Source organism: Bidens hawaiensis, unplaced genomic scaffold (genome assembly GCF_021521415.1).
Source record: "Bidens hawaiensis isolate Kalapana, Puna unplaced genomic scaffold, B.hawaiensis_p1.1 tig00046643_1, whole genome shotgun sequence".
NCBI lineage: Eukaryota > Viridiplantae > Streptophyta > Magnoliopsida > Asterales > Asteraceae > Bidens > Bidens hawaiensis.
In genome coordinates, this window is record NW_027498312.1 from 1 (window position 1) to 20280 (window position 20280).

Consider the following 20280-nt stretch of genomic DNA (forward strand, 5'->3'; position numbering starts at 1 on the left):
TGCGTGAAGGTTTGTCGTTTTTTGGGTTTATGCGGGTTTTGCCGCCTTCCCCATGCAACGACTTTCCACGTAATTATGCGGTGAAAACCGGCATATTAGTGTTGATAGTTCATAAAAGTATAAATGTAAAATCATCAGCGTCGATGTTTTAAGGAGAATCATTTCCATTAGAAGTGGCTCTTGGCCTTTTCTTTACTAATTTGGAATTGATTTACATGCAAACTGTGTAAATGAGCTCCCTTCCATGTTGTTGGGATGGGAGTGCCATCGAGCCGATACGCACCTGGTTCGGGATCTCGTTCTTTACGCAGCATGTAGTCTCCACATTGAAGCTGGAATTTTATTCGTGTTTTCCCCCGCTGGGGTTCTACACACATCAGCCTGCTCAGCGTTCATTGCGCCACGAGGTGCGCGAGCGTCCCATCTCTGACAAATGCTTCGACCATGTCCTTTACGTCTATGCATTCTTCAGTGTTGTGGCCTTTTGTCCTGTGAAAGTCACAGTATTTGCTCCGATCAGCATTGTGACGATGTCGGATTATTTGAGGCTTTGGCCATGGGAGCTCCTCGGTGGCGAATATCTCGGTGACGCTTTTGGTGAGCGGCGTCCATCTGGAGTTCTTGTTTGACTGTACGTTATCCCTTCCGCCTAACCGATTTTGCAAGCCGGATGAGGTGTCAAAGTTTACCCTTGACTGCCAAATGCCTAGCTTTCGCTTTTTGTTTAATCGGGCGGTAAGGACGTTGTCTTCCCTTGTTTTCTGGGTGTAGAGGTTTGTGCTCTGTGGGAGATCTCTACCCAGTTGCTTCTCCGTTTCCGCAAAGCGTTTTGCTGCTGTCATGATGGCATCCCATGTGGATGGCATGCCATCTTTACCCGTTAAGGTGCGGATGAGCTCTGGGTCGTTCGCGCCCTGAATAAAGGCAGCGCGAACAAGATCTTCGCTAATGTTACCCAGACTTAGCTTCTTCGAATTGAAGCGAGTGATGAAGTCTAGCAAAGATTCGTCTTTTTCTCGAATGCACTTGAGGATTGTCCATTGCTCCTCGGTATACTTTCTTTGCTGGCTGAAGTGTTGGCTAAACTTCTGTTGGAAGTCTGCCCAGTCGTAGATGTGGTTGACCGGTAGACGATCGAACCACGCTCTAGCGGCCCCGACAAGCGTCATTTGGAACATGTAACACCACGTGGGTTCCGTCCAACTACTGACGGTTGCCCCCGCTATGAATCTGTTCAAATGATCATCTGGGTCAGATATACCATCATAGGTGCCTATGCTGGACATTTGTTTGGCACTTTTTGGGGCGATTGCTTCCGCAATGTCCCTTGCAAATTTGGACGTTCCCCGCATTTGCAACGTTTGGTCTGAATGTTTTGGAGAAGTCTCGTGGACTTCCACTTGTGCTTTTTGGTTTGAAGGCTTGTCCAAAATGCCTTCTCGGTTGGGAGTCCGTTTCCTTACGCTTCCCTTTTGCCCTATGGCGAGGGTTCGTGTCGGAGTCGGATTCCTCGGAGTCATTGTCCAAGTATTCTTCGAATTCGTCGGCCTGTTGGACGGAACGCAAGCGTTCGTCCAACTCAGCTTGGAATTCCTTTTGACGTGCCTCCGCCCATGCCTTAACTTCATCGAGAGTTTGGCGGGGGAGTCTTGTTCGTTTTTCAAACTGGGTATCAGTGAATCCCAGTGGGCGATTATTTACTGCACTTGCCTCAGCTTGGGTAACTGGGGTAGTGTTTGTAAAATTTACTTCACTTGCCCCGGCTTGGGTAGCCGGGGTAGTGTTTGTAAAAACTGTGTTGCTGGTATTCCCCCCAGTAGCTGGGGTTGTGGTTACCGGGGTTTCTTTAACCATCTTTGAAGTTTGAAAAAACTGGAGAAAAATGTTCTAGCTTTATGCACGGATGGCGCCAATGAAGAAACACTAACCGGTCCCCGGGCAGATTACGGGTAACCTGGGGGTTAGATAGATGTTTCCCACGAGGGGTTAGACCCAGAGAAGATGGTTCTTCTGATAACCTGCAAAACAGACACCGTGAGCTTGTCACTGAGAAGGGGGGGGGGGGTTCCTCCTTGTGACCACCCTCCGGCGTGAGAATCAGACTAGATTGCTCTTTAAATATAAGTGTATATTAAGAGATTGCTAGAGCAGATATCAGGTATATTATGATGATACAAGATAAGATGAGATGGTCATACCATTTGGGGTATTTATAGCCGAAGGTAGGTTTCCAAGGAGGTGTGGCCGGCTGCAACAGTGTTCCTGTTCCACCAACAGTGGCCTACGCACGTGCCCTGCTGGTAGTTGGTGGGTAGGCAGCGGCTGATAGTGACCAGGCCTGCTGTGTACTATTCCTTTTCCACCAACTGCCGGCTATGCACGTGGTATGGCAGTAGTTGGTGAGTAGGCAGCGGCTAATAGTGACATACAGTACAGGAGCATGCTGCTCGCCATACTGTTGTCAATAAGCTGTCGTATCTTTAGTCAGATCTTTTTCCCATACCTCGTCAGGTACAGTACAGAAGATCTTCCCGTATCGTACGGACTGGCTTACTTGGGCGGGAGTATTCCCCCTCCCGCCCTTATGCGGGATTGTTCCCGGCTTTGCTCATTCCTTCAGGTGACACTGAATGATTGAGAGCTGAGTGCCTTGTGCGTGTAGCCTTGCTGCGCGGGTGGCCTTCCCTGATGGCTTGTATCCGAAGCTGCGAGAACAGGCGGAGTTCTTCACCATCGGGAGGCATTTCCTGCGGGAACAGCTTGCGTACTGCGCGTAAGGACGTCACGTCTCTGAGCATGGTTGGTCCTGCGGATCCAGTTGGTTTCTGCGCAGACGTCCCTCTTCAAGGTGAGTCTTGCGGGTCCAACTGGGCTCTGCTGGGACCTACCTCTTCAATCGTGAATACAAATCGAATACCTTATGAAATTGAAATCGAAGAAATATGAAATCTGAGTGAGAATGAATTTTTTTTTTTTTGAAAAATAAGTGAGAATGAAATAAGCCCTAAATCATATTTTGTTCATCGGAGAAGAAAAACCCGTGGCAGGAAAATAGGAACTATTATTGGTGTTAGATATTTTTTTTAATAATAGAACCCTAAATAAGTGATGGGCGGGAAAATAAAAATCTAGACGATTATGAATGTAACAGCTGTCCTAATTTGGTTAGATTAGATTAATAACCAAATTTTAATTTTCAGTACACAGCTGAGTTTCTTTTAAAATATTATTTTCTATAATTTGTTTTAATATTTTTTCTGATACGCGGGTTCAGTGAGTCAAAGTCAATGACATATAAATAAGCTTTAAGTCCTCGAAAGTTTTGAGGCTCCTTTCAAAATTCGATTATTTAAATTCAAATTTTAGGCTGTAAGAAAAAGGCCAAAAGAAATCTGATGGGACGTGTTTCAGTCGAAAGAAATGTTTTGGCTACAAATAGAATGGAAAATAATATGAGCCTTTATCAACCATAAATACATTGCACGTTACATGTTTTGTATGCTAACTAAAACTTGTGTCATATGTTCAAGATATGTTTAATAACATACTGATTAAGGTTTACTTAATTCACCAGCATTAGTTAACTAAGGGATCTGAGTAAGAACTAGTTTGCTCGTGTAATATTTCCGAGCAAAGTTTGGATTTACTATAAAAATTGAAGTTTGTTTGAGAAAAATATTTTCTTAAGAAAATATTCTAAGTAAACTCTGCTAAAGGTAATGTATCGAGCACACTCAGGATTACAAGGTCTGTTCGACAAGGAACATGTTTACTCGAATACCTGAATTACACTTGTATTTTTTTTTTTTAGTATGTTTTGTAATGATTAAGATTTCTAGATGGAATGCCAGACGCCTATAAAGAGAATGATTAGGTCCGGTTTATTGTTTGAAGTCAAAGAGGAGACGGATGCGGGCGGTCGGGCCCAAGCCCAGCCCAGTTGCGATTTATTGTTTAATAATTTACAAACCCTAGTTCAGTCTTTAATTAAACAATGGTATGTACTTGTAATTATTTATCACTCAATAAAGAATACCTAGTTGCCACCCGTGGACATAAGTCAGTTTAGATCGAGCCACGTTAAATCCTCGTTTTTGTATATTGCTTTCGTGTTTGTATTCGATTCGTGTGTGCGTTTAATCCTAACATGACTCGCGAAAATTATTGTTTAGTAATTATGGAGTTATTTCACAAAAGATGTTATAACTCGTTTAAGAGCTATTCGAGTTTGGTGAGGCCCATGAACCGCTGAAATTAATGTTTGGTGATTAAGGGGTTATTTCACAAATAAATGAGATGTTATAACTCGTTTATGAGATATTCGGGCTTGGTGAGACCCATATTCGCGAATTCGGTTAAAACGTATGAGAAATCTCTAATAACAAATTAAGAAATCTGGTTGTTTGAGAGGGGGAGGGGAACAATCAAAGAGTGACGCCTAGGATTTTTTGGTAGTCATTATTTATATAGATAGATAGATATTACTAAAATATTAACTGAAATTATTAACATTATTAATAACCAAATTTTAATTTTCAATGCACAGCTGAGTTTTTTTTAAATATTATTTTCTGTAATTCATTTTAATATTTTTTTCTGGTAGGTGGGTGCAATGAGTCAAAGTCAATGAGAAATAAATAAGCTTTAAGGCCTCGAAAGTTTTGAGGCTCATTTCAAATTTCCATTATTTAAATCCAAATTTTAGGCTGTAAAAAAAAGGCCGATAGAAATCTGACGGGACATTTCAGTCGAACTTCCATCTTCCGAGTGGCTATTGTTTAAAAGATTTGTTTTGACTGACCCGTCGGAGGGAAGATCATCTCTTCGATCGGCTGACATTTTGGTGTTTGGATGGATAGGAGGGAAATACCTGTGTTTCTCCTTTGGTGGGCTTAGGGAGTAGTGGTTTCGCGGTCGGTCAAGCCGCATTAAAAGCTGCTTCAGGTAAGGTGGCAAAACATGAAAAGGCGTGTCTTGACAACCAACATGTATTTATTCCTTTTGCTTTTGACACTTTTGGTTTCCTCGCGCCTGAAGCTGTGGAGCTACTTACCCGTGTTCAGCGGGTCATGCATAGTAATGTTATGACTCCAAGATCAGCAAATATAGTTTTAAAAGATTGGGTTTTGCGATTCAAAAAGGGGTAGCGGCGCAGCTTGTTGCCCGCTTGCCTTTTGTTTCGATGTAATCCAATGAACATGATTGTTTTAACAATAGTTTATCAACCATATCAGTGGCGGATCCAGCATACAAACGGGTGGTTCCAGCATACAAACGGGTGGTTCCCCGGAACCACCCGAGTTTCGAAATAATAGTGTACGGATATATAGAAGACGCGTAGGAACCACCTTATAAATTAAGAGGGAACCACCTAAAAAAAAATCCTGGATCCGCCACTGAACCATATATGCATTACACGTTACATGTTTTGTATGCTAACTAAAACTTGTGTTATATGTTCAAGATATGTTTAATAACATACTGATTAAGGTTTACTTAATTCACAACCATTAGCTGACGTATGTTTTTGAAAATGTATCTCACGGAGGTTTGTTAATGCATCGGATAGTATGGATAAAAGAGAGAAGGGCATCATCGGGCTATCCTAAGGAGAAAGATTATGGCATGGCATTCGAATAGTTTAGAACTTTAAATTGTATACATATCCGTTCACAAACAAATGTAAGATTTGTATTCAATATTATAATTATTAGTTTTCCATCGTACGTGTTAAATTTAAAATCTGTTCTAGGTGATAAATTGTGTGAATCCAAACACGTTATTCTACATTATCATTTGCGAGTGTGAGTTCTTATACAAATGGAGTTAGAGATGAAACGGAAGATCACATTTATTGCAGTAGAAGTTGTTGACTGAAAGAGTTAAGGAGCGTTGGACCCACAATTATTAAAATGATATTCATTACCTGGGGCATTGACTTGGTGTGACTTTGACAGGATACAGTATAGGTTATAAATTCGCGGGCTCTACTCATCTATCGCATTTGAGTTAGAGAGAAGCAATTCACAGAATGTGTGCATTAATGTGAATCCAACCGTAATGTTACTCCCTTTGGTTACCTTCTTTCTCATGCTACAAACTTGTGGTTCATCATTAGACAGCAGACACAGTGGCGGATTCAGAAAATTTTATTGCAGAGGTTGGAAAGCTTTTGGGTCAGTACTCAGTTGCTTATCGTTGTATAAATTTTCTTCGGTCTGGTCCGGTTATACGGGTCGGATCAAATCGGTATATAATTTCTTTTTCGATCTGCTTTGGTCGTTTAAGTCGGGTTAAATCGGGCTGGGTCATATGAAAAAAAGATAATCACACAACATATCATATTACCATATAACAAAAAATACATGATACGTCATAAGTTATGCATAATTAAAATACAATATATTTATAGTTGTTTTTTACGAGTTTTTATTTTTTGGTATCTAATCATAACATCATTTGTTCGATATTCATGTATTAAAAAAAAGCAAAACAAATGCTTATTAAAAGTTAAGAAGTTACTTATTATATATAATAATTTATAACTTTGGTGCCGCAAAGCCCCTATTGGGGCACTTTGCGACACCTTAGTGGTAGTATTTTTTTTTTAAAGTTTCAGCCTGTAATAAACGTAATGAAAATCTGCAGAATGTGCATTTTGTTTTTGTTTTAGTTACGGTATCGTGTCTAACGTCACGGAAACCGACCGAATTCATGTAACTGTGCTTTGCTTTAGTTTCAGTACCGTAATAAAAACAGACCGAATGCTGATTTTCGTTTTTTTTGTTCCGATACCGTAACGAACATGATGAAAACTGACTGATTTCGCGTAGACTCAACCTCCTCAATGTCTGGGATCGATAGTGGTCGGGTTTTAACAACGATTGAGTTTTACCGATCGACGCCAGTCCACGCCATTGGTCCACCCCAATTTTTATTTTATTTTTGCATTAGTTTCGATACAATAATGCACGTAACCGAAACCGACCGAATTCGCGTCGACTTACTGTATCAACGTTTGGGTTTTACCACTGCCCGAGTTTAACGGACCTGCCCGGCGCAACGCGCCGGGAAAATACTAGTTAATCATATACGAAATAAATGGGCAAGTAATTTTGGGCAAAAAAACATACTGACTTTTATTATATATTATGTTATAGGTAAACTAACTAAATGTTTTGTTGACATTATCTTTATTTTCACATGTTCTATTAAATTTTGGTAAAATAATGGGCTGTGAAAGAGAGTTAATAAAGGTCCATTACATCCTTAAATGTTAAATTAGGTCATCTAGCTTCCTTCTTTTCTTCTTTAACTACAACATGAGGATACTTCTTTGCGCCGGCTGCCGGAAAATATGGTTGGTTTACTCTCTTTTTTTTCATCTCAAGTTCTCTATGTTGGTGGTCATTCTCAAATCCATAGGGGTCGGCGTCAAAATTTCATAGGGTCGACCGGAATTTTAACACATATATAACACTAAAAAAATTTTCTCACAGGAGTTGGCCGACCCCCTACCGCTAAGGTAGCTATGCCACTCATTAGACACCATAGTGTGCATCAAAGCTTCTTAGATGGGGAGACCATAGTTTCAAGGAGCGCAACATTCGAGTTAGGGTTCTTTAGCCCGGGTAGTTCCAAGAATCGATACCTGGGGATATGGTATGCAAACACAACACCTCATGTGTTTGCATGGGTTGCAAACCAGGAAACTCCACTTATCGATAGTTCCGGCATAGTTAAATTGGATAACCAAGGGATATTGTCTATTGTCAATGGTAATGGCACCACCATTTGGTCATCCAACTCCTCCTCATCAGACATAAATGTCAATCCAATAGCACAACTCTTAGATACGGGCAATCTGGTAATTATGAAAGAAAACAAAACCAACAAGGAAGCTATCTTATGGCAAAGTTTGGATTACCCAGGAGATACCTTCTTACCAGGAATGAAGTTGGGGACGAATTTCATGACAGGACGACAGATGTACTTGACATCATGGAAGGGTGTTGATAATCCTTCCCCAGGTGAGTATACACTATGGGTTTTCAATGGTTAAGGGTAAATATCCACAAGCATATATTAGGAAAACCTCTGTTATTCAAACAAGGGCTGCACCAAGTAATGGAATAACATCTGGAGGCCATCCAATCAATAACACTAACCCATTTTATATCTTAGAGTTTTATATGATTGTTAATGTGGATGAGATGTATTTTGCCTATACTTTTGAGAGCACCTTTTTGCTGTTAAGGCCAATAATAAGTCCCGGTGGAAAGTTTGAAGTCTGGCATCTGAATAAGAAAACTCAAAAATGGACGCAGGATCTCTACTTTCCGTCTGATAAATGTGACAGCTATGGAGTTTGTGGCCCGTATGGAATCTGTAGTACTGTCGACAGTTATGGGATTTGTGGATGCCTGAAAGGGTTTGAACTAAGAAATTCGCAAGAAATGAGTAATTACAATTGGAGCAGTGGTTGTGGAAGAACAAGATCTTTGGATTGTTCGCCCAAAGAAGAATTTCAAAAGATCTCAAGCCTGAAATTGCCAGACACTCAGAATGCTTCTTACGACGGCAACATGAGCCTGCAAGAGTGTGAGGTAGCTTGCAAGAATAACTGCTCATGCACTGCATATGCAAATCCAAACAGCACTGCAGACGGAGTTGGATGTTTGCTATGGTTTGGTGATTTGATTGATGTCTGAGGGTATACACTAAATGGACAAGATCTTTATGTTAGACTGGCAGCCTCTGAGTTATTAGGTAAGATAATACATTAAAAACAAATAAGCACTATAAGCTGATTCTGTTACTGTTCAAGCTTTTAAAGCTTACTACTCTACGTTTTTGATTGTACAAACTAAATGAACAGGGGCTTATATGTGTTTTAGTGGCAAAGACATATGCCATCTATTGGTGTACTCATACCTTTGACTACTCCAAATTTGACATCATTTTTGTTTGTTGTAACTTATATATTATTTGTTATAGGTAATTCGTCAATGCCTGTTATTGGTGGAATTCATTCTAGATTCCCAAGAGAGAGGTGAGCAGTTATTACAAAAAAGAGGCATCTTGCTATTGCAATAAGTTATTACTACTCTACATTTTAGACTGGCTAAATATTGAATCTTTTATGGTTAAAACAAGGAATGAACATCTTAGAAAGTATAAGGGGCATAAAATGAATATGTAAATCTTTAATACTTACGATTGTATAATAATATTATTGATTAGGATCCGAATGATGTTCGAAGTCCGATAAAACGAAAACAAATACAAATACAGAAAATCCGAAATGTTACATGAAGGCAGCCGTCATTCCAATGCGTAATGAAGCATTGTGGTCCACAACCCTGTATAATCTTCTAGCAAAGATAGCTACATAATTTGTCACTATGTAGCAACCTTGCTGATGCAGTTTCGGAAGCGATCAATGGCTCGAGAGACTCATGATAATCAAAGACGATAATTTGAACCGAAGGTTCTTATAATAATAAACTTAATCAAAAACTAATGAACTAAACAACCATAACCCTATTTATACTAAACAAAGAAAAGAGATAAATATGAAAACAAGATAAACACAAAATATTAAAAGATAATAAAAATAATAATTTAACTTAAAAGATAATAAAAACAAGATACTCATGGTATCAGAGCTTTTGGTTCTCAAATGGCTCGACGTGGTGGTGAATACTTGCTTGATCGTAGATTCGCCGATCGAGGCAACGACAGAAGTGTTTTCTATTCACGTGCTCGTGGAGAAGATCGATTTCCTACTCGCAGAGTCGCCGACCGAGGCAGCGGTGGAGTCTGTTCCGACCCACGGGATCTTATGAAGATCCAACGACTTCGAAAACGAGTCCGGGATCTTGAAGAGATCAAACAACTCCGAAAACGAGTTCGCGATCTCGAGTTACAACGGGAGATGCGCAAGACGGAAACCGAGTCAAGCACCGTCGTCTGGGACGAAGGTGACAGCGGAGAGGAGCATCCGTTTTACGGTCACTCACCTCGGTTCTATGAACCGATCTATAAAGTTGAATCTTGTCATGAGTGTTTTTTGGAAGAAAAGCCTAGAGTCGGACGAGATGATTAGTAAAGTTGAACTATTTGAGCAGGTCATCATAACTATAAATTGGAATCGGATTGATGTTCCTTTTGACCCAGGCGGCTTCGGTTCAAAAATAAAACTCGAGGACGAGTTTTTCGAAGATGGGAAGAAGGAGGTGGAGAGACCCGACAACCCAATAGACCCAGATGGTACGAATTTAGATCCTCGGGTGAGACGACTTGTAAAGTTGAGCGGTTTGGGTGGGTCGTGACGATAATAATAAAACAAGATCGATTTGATGTTCCATTTGATCCCGGTGGCTTTGGTTTGAAGGTAAAACTCGAGGACGAGTTTTATTCGAAGACGGGGAGTATGATGCAGGAGCATCTCTTAAGTTAAATTATTATTTTTATTATCTTTTAATATTTTGTGTTTATCTTGTTTCCATACTTATCTCTTTTCTTTGTTTAGTATAAATAGGGTTATGGTTGTTTAGTTCATTAGTTTTTGATTAAGTTTATTATTATAAGAACTTTGTTCTTGGAACCTTCGGTTCAAATTATCGTCTTTGACTATCATGATGCAGAATTATCTCCATATTTGAACTTTGATTTTTTAATATCTTTTATTATTTTGTGTTTATCTTGTTTCTATATTTATCTCTTTTCTTTGTTTAGTTTAAATAGGATTATGGTTGTTTAGTTCTTTAGTTTTTGATTAAGTTTTATATAAAAGAACATTGTTCTTGGAACTTCGGTTCAATTTATCATCTTTTGGTTCTCAAATGGCTCGACGTGGTGGTGAATACTTGCTTGATCGTAGATTCGTCGACCGAGGCAACTGCATAGGTGTTTTCTATTCACGTGCTCGTGGAGAAGATCGATTTCCTACTCGCAGAGTCATCGACCGAGGCAGTGGTGGAGTCTGTTCTGACCCACGGGATCTTAAGAAGATCAAACGACTCCAACAACGAGTCCGCGATCTTGAAGAGATCCACCGGCTCCGTAAACGAGTCCGCGATCTCGAGTTACAACGGGAGATGAGCAAGGAGAAAACCGAGTCGAGCACCGTGGTCTGGGACAAAGGTGGTGGCGGAGAGCAGCAGCCGTCTTACTATCACCCACCTCGGTTCTTAGAACCAATTTATCCAGAAAGTGTGTTGGAAGACAACCCCGTCTTTGATGAAGACGGAATTGACTATGATGAAGATGAGTGTTTTTTTGCGAATACTTCCGGTGGTGATTTTAACTATGATTCGCCGCCCGTATTTGATAACTACGGGGATGAAGAAAAAGAAGAAAACAACAATCATAAATCTTCAATAACCTCTCAAGGTATTGTGAACACGGAATATGTTGATGAATTGATTTCTAGTATTCATAATTTTGGAAGAGGTGGTGGTCGACCTTTGGTGGCTATTGTCGGTGGTATGGCGACTGTTGATGGAAATAACAATAGTTGTTTGGAAATTCCGTCAGTAGAGGAGAATTTGGCATTATACGTGACAACTGAGGAAATAATATTGGCTATTCAAAAGGAAAGGAATATTATTTCTTTAAACAAGGTTGACTTTCCTAATGTTATAGGTGGCATGGATATTATTCAAGAAGAAAAATACCAGTGGAAGGGATTTTTGCCAAATGCTAATTTTAATATAGTTAACATTATAAGGTTGGAAGTCAATCAAATATATCTTAAAAATGCACAACACATAATGGGGCCAATTATTAACTATACAAGTCAAAAGCCTAGCGAGACGTCTCGAGAAGTTGAAATATTTGAGCGGGTCGTGATGTCGAATAAGAATCTGGTTGATTTTCCTTTTGAACCCGGTGGCTTGTCTTTGAAGTTTTCAAGTTCGTTTTTAAAGATTTTTAAGTTGTCTAATAACAAGAACAAAGGAGTCGGTCATTTGTCTCGGGTTGTCAATAATTTTTTCGACGTTCTCAAGACTCGAGGACGAGTCTTTTTCAAAGAAGGGGATAAAGAGGTGGAGAGACCCGACAAGCCAATAGACCCAGGTGGTACGAGTTTAGAGTTGGGTGAGGCGGCTCGTGAAGTTCAACTAGTTGAGCGGGTAAAGTCGAGAGCAAACACGAACCGTTCTAATGCTACATTCGACCGGGGTGGTATAAGTTCAAAGTCACGCGAGGCATTTTGCAAAGTTGAATTGTTGAGGCATGTCATGAAGTTAATAATTAAGGAGCGCGTTGATGTTCCTTTCGATCCAGGTGGCTGTGTGATTCTGAGGCAAAACTCGAGGACGAGTTTTTTCGAAGATGGGGAGTATGATGTAAAATTATCTCCATATTTGAACTTTGATTTTTTAATATATTTTATTATTTTGTGTTTATCTTGTTTCTATGTTTATCTCTTTTTTTTTTGTTTAGTTTAAATAGGATTATGGTTGTTTAGTTCTTTAGTTTTTTATTAAGTTTTATATAAAAGAGCATTGTTCTTGGAACTTCGGTTTAATTTATCGTCTTTTCATTAATCATGTGTCTCTCGAGTCATTGATCGCTTTCAAAACTGCATCACTTGCACTTGGAGTATTTCATCAAAATGTTCTTGTTGGCTCAAGTCTGCTATGACTTCAATGGCATCACCATGTGTTAAAAATTTTAGTTAGGATTCAAATAGCATATCCAAGGCATTAACAATGAAGATGAAACTAATACATAAAGAGTGTTGCTGAAATTAGAATTGAACTCTTACATGACGGTCCACAAACAAATAGCAGAGCTCTTTTCTGTATGAGCTTAGGTTTTGATCGTGGTTTGATGTCACGAATACGAATTAAGTTCACATCCATTAAGTTCTCAGTCATTCTTCTGTGTAAGAAATTAGTATTAGCAATAAGTTTAAGGTGTATGGGGTGTGTATATACATATGTGATTATACTATGTCGAGCATTTATGTGTAATATAATTGTTGTGTTATCTAGTGTGCTATATCATACAACTAAACAATAGAGGTAGTAAACAAAGATAAATACATATAAATAAAAATCGAACAACAAAGTAATTTGACACATGCAAAAACCAACGAAAAAAAAAACCATGCACGCAAATTTTTTTTACCGAAAAACCAAACCGAAACAAAAACCCAGTGTTTGGTTTTATGGTTTTGTAAAAACCGAACTAACAGTTCGGTTTTGGTTTTGCGTGTAATAAAAACCAAACCGAATTTCTAGATTTTTATTTTATTTTATTTTATTTTAAGTTATCTATAAAGAATTTAATAAATATGTAACACAAATTAGTTAACAATTAACAAAATTATTTATACCTACATCAACCATTGTGTCCGCTCGTTAAGGAAATGAGCTTGAATATGAACAGTTGCTTTTTGGCCTAAAATTTTCAAGGTCAAATGGCAAAAAACGAATTTGAACCAAAACCAAAACCAAAACCGAAAAACTGATTTAAAAAACAAATCCAAAAAACCATTTTAAATACCAGTAAGTATACATGCAAACAAAAAGTCAAAGCATAAAAGAAACTGTGAAAACATGTCACGTTCAACTCTCAAATGATCAATCAGTTTGGCAATCCTAATTTTGTTGCAAATCATTAGCAAACGAAACAGCCTAAGAATCATTCATCGAACACCTTGTAAGCAGAATTAATGACAACTAAAGCTAATCACTAGGAAGCATTTCATCGAACACCTTGTAGGCAGAACTATAAAACTATTCCTCTGATTAATGATTATACCACCCAAGTACAAAGATATCAGAGTAAGATACCTCAAGCAAAAACAAACCGATCGAAGGACGACAAAATACGATTGAACACATGCACAGCTAAGAACCTCCTCTCTAATTCGATGACTTTATTATCCTCCGACGATGGTCACTATTAACACGGCTAATTGTTTTAAATAAACATGGTGCAAAGAGGTTATGGGAGTGTCAGACACCTCGAAAGTTAAATGACAAACACCACTGCAGAAGGTACAAAGCACATAAGCATAATAAGAGAAGCAAAATAAGTGCGGGCGCTGTTTGGTTAAACGTCTGAATGACTGTGCAGAATGACTATTTTACCTATCTAAACTATTTCATGCTGAATGAAATATATCTGTATAGTGAGAGCTCTTAATAGTTGTACTGAATGACCAAACTTACATTATAACCAATCAAAATACATCTTAAAACAAATTTCATTTTAACAAACCAAAATACATCTTAAAGTTAGTTGACCAATGCATTGACACAAATAAATTAACAACATACCCATGAATAGACAAACCCCTAAACATCAATCAAGGCTTGAGCTAAATCTAAACAAACATAACACCTATTTTAATACAACTAGTAATTGAACTTGCGCATTGATTGCTTATATTTTCCAAAAGTAATGTTTGTTCTTCACTCATAGCTAAAATGATGTAATTTTTATCCAAAGAGTGGCCTGGTACAAAGTTGAAATTACACATAACCTAAACTAGAATTTTGCCCATCACGCGTTGCGGCGAGACTCAAAAGCACATTTTGTTACCGTGTAACATCCTACTTTTTCAAATAATAAATAAAATAATTTTATTTATTTAGTTAAGTGGTATTGTTCAACTATGTTAAATATATATATATATATAGGCAAAGTATAGAATGAAAACCCACTTGAGTTGTGAAAACCCGCGAAAACCCTATGTAACATCGTTTTTTTTACATGTAATATACGTTGTAACTGTAGGTCCCGACGCGGGTGGATCTAACAATGATCTTGGATCAACCGAGCTTAGTGCTAGCGGAAATCATACTAAGCCACCTAAGCGGTCTCGGATCTTGAGATGTTATTTTCGAGTAGAGAGAAATGGAGGGAATAAGAAAGGGAGTTTGCAAAAGGTATTCTATTGATCAACAATTGACCACTCACTTCTCATGGCATGCTTCCTATTTATAGGGAAGCATGCATGAGAAGTAAGTCACATCAAGTGCCCAATGGGCTTTACAACATTATTTCCCTTGGGCCTTTACATTCAATACTAACAACCAAAGTCCAAAACATATAATTACAATACAAAAGACTCAAACAAAATGGGACTAACAATCTCCCTCTAGTCTTTAGTATTGGAACCCGTCGGTGTCGTAATCCAGCCAGCCGTCCTCGGGTAGTGGAAGTTCAACAACTCTTTTAATAAACTTGTTGAAGGCTTCAATTATCCGGTCTGTGTTCTGACGACCGATATCCTCGATGGTACCAGGGGAGAGTTGTAGAGCTTCTTGATATCTTCTATATGCAGCCCCATTAGCTCATGCTCGTCAAATACGCGAATCTCAAGCAGATCTTTGCAGCGTATGACGGCCTCCCCTGTCGTGTTGTCAAATTCCCAGCCAATGAAGTTTCGAAGGATGTTGGGAATAAAGGGCTCACCATGGTAGATGATATGACAATTCTTTGGTGCCCTGTATCTCCACATTGTTCGTGGCTCTTCGGTGGCTGGGTCTATCTCCCTTGGGTTCTTGTACTTCCGACCCTTATTCGGCTCAAAATCTTTGTAGTCGACCTTCGACTGACGATGAAGATAATCTGGAATCCAACTTTCCAACGTACTTCCAACCGCACCATGGCCTAGAGCTTTTCGAAGATAGTTTAAGTCAAGCTCTGGTAACGACTTCAGCTCATGGTGGTTGAGATAAATCAGATCACCACTATATCGTCTGATCGCCCAACACGCGTTCTCCTTATTATATTTCGCGTATACAATTAGCGAATCATCTTGGTAAGGATAGATGAGATCGCGTGCGCTTGCACGACTTGACACAATATGATTCTTCCTCTTCTTCTTTGGTGGCTCCTGTGTCAAGCGGCAGTTTGATCGGAGACGGGATCAGCAGCTGGAGTCTCTGAAGCTTGAACTTGAGCAGGAGGAGTGTCTGGATTAGGTGAGTAGTTTATGTAGTCATCTTCAACCCCTTCCTTTGTATTCTGTTAAATAAGATGCTCCAAGTTCTTTCTCGCTTAAATAAAGTCATCCATAACACCTGCAAAGTCATCAGGAAATAAATCTTTATACATGTCAGTAATCTGTGTATCATGCTCCCTGACTTTGCCAGCCGAGTCGTGAGCAGGAGGGTCCTGAACTTCATATTGAGTGTGTGGAGGTGATTGAGTGTTATCTCCACCTCCACCTCTTGCTGCCCCGGCTCCTCCGTTTCCATCGTCTCCGCCTTCATTGCCATCTCTATCATCATCTTCATCAAAACTATCATGCACATCATCGTCATCGTCTTCACCATCATCATCATCTTCGTTATCACCATCATCACTTTCAACATCAACATCTTCCTTTTCACCTTCCTCTTCACCACCAATACCACTAGACTGGCCGCCCTATTGTACTAACCGACCAACAGTCGTCTCTCCTTCAGATGCCTCAACCCTAACTCCTTGCAAGGCCACACTCGGACTTGCGTTAATCACCAGCCTGAGAAGTCTCACCAGACCTTTTCCAACTTCTGAAAACTGTATCAAGTCGATCCTCCAGACCGTGAAAGTCATCTTCATGAATACCCATAAGGTCTGAGGCCACTTGATATTTGCTCACCAACTCTTTGATTGTATTCAGTTGGAGCTTATTAAGATGATCATGTTCCATCACCATTTCTTGAATTGCCTCCATCTCGGCTCTGAGTGAATCAGGGAAGCGGATGAAGCGAGCTGATTCTCTAAGATTGTAACTCTTGAATTTGTGGCCTCACTCTCAACATCCCACTTCCGAGTGGCATCCTCGATCTTCTTGTTAAGACTTGTTCTGAGAGCGCTTGCAGATGGTAGGCTTCTTTCTAGAGTGGCCAATCTGTCAGCAAGTATGGAATGGTCTGCTCTCAGATTGGCATTTTGAGATGCTTCGTTGTTCAGCAGCAGTTGTTGATTCTGGACTCTGGTGTGAAGCGTGTTAATCAATAATCTTTGATTCTCCAATTGAGCCTCATTCACTGCCTTCACTTTCTCCAGAACTTGTACCCTTGATTTCAACTCTGCCTTTTCTTTTTCATCCGCAATCTCCTTTACTTTCAAGTCCTTGATGAATCTAAGAAGCCCCATTTCACGTTCCGCCCTTTTTGCGTTTGATTCCTCCAGTGCGACGATCCTATCGAGGATAGGATCGGCGTACACTGGAGGTGTCGAAGACTTTCCTCGGGCAATGGGTTTGGATGAGATAATGGTGGATGGTGGAGTGGTGGACATTACGGGTGGTGAGGTTGTTTGCAAAGGCAAGGTGATTGGTTGAGTAAGGACTTGTGAGGTTGTAGTGGTGGGTGGTGTTGATTGTGAGACAGGTGGTGTTCTGGTTTGGGTTGGGGAAGTTATAACAGTTTGGCTTCATAAGCTTGTTGTTTAGATTGGTGAGCTGAAGACGGATGAAGTGAGTATGAAGGAAGTTGTAGGTTCGGTGATTGGTTGAGTGGTTGGTGTTGTGATTTGGGAAGGTTCGGGTTCGGTTTGGGTTGGTTGTGTGACTAGAGTTGTGGGTATGTCTTGGGGTGGTGAGGGTGGTATTTGGGGTAGGAAGGTAAAAATTGGTTGGTCTGTTGGAGTGGATTCGGGTGAGGATTCTGGTGAGTCGTGGAGTAAGGTTTTGGTTTTCTTGGATTTGGATTTCTTTCTTGTCTTGGCTTCTTGTAGGTAGGGATTTGGATTTTTGTTACATCTAATGCTTTGAGGGCTTGGGCTAGGGCTTCTTTGGTGATTTTGGGTTGGTCAGATGGTTTGTCTTGTGAGGGAATCTTGACAAGAAATTTGGTTGACTTCTAGGAGTCCCCAAGTTTCCTCAGACGCTTCAAGGGCGGCTGGTCTTCCTCTTCTACTTCCTCTTCTTCAACCACCACCTTTTCCTTGCCAGAAGCACTACTAACAGAAGGCTTGTCAGTAGCCTTCCTCTTCGAGTCATGCCGAGCCTTTGTTCTGCCCTCATCAGGTTCATCACTAGAAATGGCTTCAATCTCAGCATCAGAAACCCCAATCTCTCCACTTTCAACATCTTGGTCCCCCGCAGACTCGGTCTCCTCAAACAATCCAAATTTAGGACCTGGACGTGGTCCCTTATACTGATGTCCCTTGGTCTTGGTGCTCAACAACAAACCAAAGATTGACATATTTATCTCATTCACATGATAGGGCTCGGGAAATGACTTCTTGTCCTTAGCTTTCTTTGATCCTGGCCTAGGGACATATGGAATTAGATCATCAAGAAGCATCTGTACAAATCTTGGGTACATAAGCCATGTCGCCCCACTCTTAATATTCCCCAACATCCATAGGAATATCCTTCGAGAGTAATTGAACTTCTCTCGAGTCGTCAATGCAAACATAATGCGGACCCAGTCAGCACTCATGCTATCAACTCCTCCACGAATATCAGCAAAGCAATGAGTGACAATGTGGAATAGAAACCTCCAGTATGGTAGAAGATGTTTCTTCTCGACGCTCTTCCACTTAGTGTCGTATCCCATCTGTGTAACAAAATCAACCAGCTTCTTCCTGTCTCCCTTCTCATATGTATAATCTGGCTGGTCAGCAATCTTCAACACCCGTCTAATCTCTGCTTCAGTGATGGTCAACTCTTTTCTCGCAACTGTTGTTGTAAACGATAGAGAATCATCGGCAACCTTGGCAAACTCCCAGAAGTCCAAGACCCATTTATAATAAATGGCTGGATTGACTGTGATAGCATGTGCCATGGGTGATTGCCTGAGCCCCTTGACCATAGACGTGAAAACTTTGTCGTCCTTTGCCTTTGACAACCCGAGAGCACAGAAGTTATTATGACACTGAAATTAAACCATAAGATCATGAGAATCATCATTAAAACATGATAAGATATATATAAAATCAGATTCATACTCAAGAAAAGTTATATACATATGCATTAAGTGTTACATATTATAGAATTTAATTGATTAATTATATACAATTTTAGTTTTAATAGGTTAATAAGTTAATTTATAAGTCATTTAGTTCAATATGTACAAATATTAAGTCCAAAACAGTTCGATAGTCCAAACAGTCCAGTAGTCCACAACAGCCCAAACACTCCTGTAGCTTCAGTTTGAAATTTTCAAAAATTTTGCTAAGTATGACTTTTTCGCATGACACTTATTTCGCTTCACATGACCAAGCGAAGCGAAACAAGGACTCAATTCACTTCGCATGACCATGAGAAGCGAAACAAAGAGCATTTCGCTTCCCATGATCATGAGAAGCGAAACAAAGAGTATTTTGCTTCGCATTATCATGAGAAGCGAAACAAAAGGCATTTCGCTTCGCATGACCATGAGAAGCGAAACCTCCTTCCAAGCAAAAAAGTTCCTTGGCTTAAATTTTGATTCCTTTTCCTTTCCTTGGGTGTCGCCTAGACCTGAATTAGGTTTCTGGAAAGTTTGAAGGCAAACCCCTTAGATTTACATGATCAATTGAACCCTTGATATATGAACAAACCTAGATCTACAAACTGTTCAACAAACAAACCTAAAACTAACAATTTAATGATGATAAACTCGATCTAAAGTCCTAATATCAGAATCTAAGCATGATAGCAACAAATATTATGAAGATCTATCCTTAGATCAAGCCGACGGTTCATAATAACCACCGTTTCGATCCATGAGAACCCAGAAACAAGAATGAATCGGAGGAAACAAGGTGTTTATGAAGTTATACTGAGGGAGGATATTCATGATTCAACGGCATATTTGATAAAAAGTAGGCCAGATCGTTGAAGATTTGAAAAAGATTTAGGGTTTGAGAGTTGAAGATAAGAGAGAAGAGAGAGAGTGAAAAGTGAAAGTGTTTGGTGAATAGTGAAAGATATTTTGGGTTCCCATTTATATAGGGTCAGCCTATCTCGTGATAAGGTCTAAATATCGCGAGTATTCACCAAATATACACTCTCGGTCCTCGGTCTTTAAAATATTTGCATTTTCAAACCCGAAAAAAATTTACTCACCGATTCCACGCACTTGTTTAATTTTTATAATTTTCTTTTGTCGGTCTGTTACTGTTAAACTTTGCACTAACGATCTCTTAAGCATAAGCATAAAAATGAAATAAAAATAAAAATAAAAATAAAATAAAAAATAAAAATAAAAATAAATTAAAAATTAAAATTAAAACTTAAAATATTTAAATGTACAAGTACTTAAAAATTTTAGAAAAACAAAAACAAAAACAAAAACAAAATAAACAAGAACTTTAGATGAAGATAATATT

The 20280-nt window shown here is 39.4% G+C and overlaps 1 pseudogene; it reads left to right on the forward strand.

Annotated features, from left to right (window-relative positions):
- The first annotated feature begins 5820 nt into the window (after positions 1–5820).
- The window catches only part of LOC143596499 (G-type lectin S-receptor-like serine/threonine-protein kinase At4g27290), a 57733-nt pseudogene continuing 43273 nt past the window's right edge, over positions 5821–20280 (forward strand).